Source organism: Acyrthosiphon pisum, chromosome X (genome assembly GCF_005508785.2).
Source record: "Acyrthosiphon pisum isolate AL4f chromosome X, pea_aphid_22Mar2018_4r6ur, whole genome shotgun sequence".
In the NCBI taxonomy this organism is placed as follows: domain Eukaryota; kingdom Metazoa; phylum Arthropoda; class Insecta; order Hemiptera; family Aphididae; genus Acyrthosiphon; species Acyrthosiphon pisum.
In genome coordinates, this window is record NC_042493.1 from 88,425,930 (window position 1) to 88,427,413 (window position 1,484).

Genomic DNA, 1,484 nt, shown 5'->3' on the forward strand with positions numbered 1-1,484 from the left:
CCAAACTATAGTAACATGAAGATCTATTTCAATTTTTTTATTAACAAAAGTTAACACTATAGGATTAATAGTCTGTTAATTCTGTAATACTATATCTCCTTTTTTTATTTCTATACATTTTTCAAGAATTTGTATTTTACAATCTGTTTCAATATTTATTAAATTTAAACTTTTTAAAAATATAGAATCCAAACCTATTTTATAATTATTATTATTGTAATATTTTTCTGTTAAATGAATACGACCATTTTTAACTTTTATAAATACCATTTATAAAAGTAATTTTAATAATTTTTAAACAACTATTCAAAATCAATCAAATGCATTGATTTTCCATTATTTATTTTTTTCATTCCTTTATAAATAAGATTTAATTTAGTTTTGGAATGATTATTATATAACAATATATTTTCATCTGTAATTTCATTATTAAATCTATTTGGTAAAAATACTCTAATTTTATTTTCTAATACAGCAGTTATTGTATTACCATTCTTTGTAATAATATATTCGAAAAATGTTATTTCATATTTTTTTCCTTGTTCTAATGAATCTAATTTTACAAACTCATATTTTTCATTGCATTTATTTAAAAGTGTTTTTAAATTTTCCATTTCCATTTCTTTTATTTATTATAAAAAATTAAAATTTTTTTTTAAATGCGTATTTAAAATTCTATTAATTTCTAAATAACGTAACAACGTAACGTTAGACGTTTGATGTTTACGTTAGTTGTTAGACGTTAGACTTCCCTAATTTTACAACTTCCCTAATCTCCTGATCTACTAATTGAACACTTTCAGTTTCGCTTTCAGTTAGACTAGTATTAATTTCTTTATGACTCATTAAGTAATAGTCATTAGTGTTGGCCAACGATATAATTTTCAATATCGATATCGTATTTTTTCCTCCGATATCGTATTGCGATATCGGAAAAATACCGATTATCCTTATATATAAAGCAAGAACCCGTGTGGCTCTCTTTTTCCGACTGGGTATAATATTTTGAACTAGCGTAAGGAAACGGCCAATGAGAAAATTCCGTTTCCCCCGGTGGGCGGTCTAACGGCTGCGGCGGAGCCGTCGCTGCTTTATCACGCTTTCTTATCACTTTTTGCGATTTTTTTCAAAATTTTTCGAGATTTCGAGTTTTACCCCCCCGGGGAGCCTCGGGGGGCCCCGTTCGGACCTTATTCGCCTTCCCCGCTAGATTTATAGGCCGCGCGCGGCCGTACTTTTTTCCCGTCGGGCCCGCCGCGGCCGAGATCACGTGCAAACCGAGCGCCGCCGTCCCGCGTGTCGGTCGATCATTTTTTGGAAAAGTCGAGTTTTACCACTCATAGACGCGTCCGTCCTCCCCGTCGTCGACTTATTCGCCTTCCCCGTTAAATTTAAAGGCCGCGCGCGGCCGCGCTTCCTCCCGGACGAGTCGATCGCGGAGAGCGCGGCGTCGTCACGATTTTAACGATTTCTCCGACTTTTTC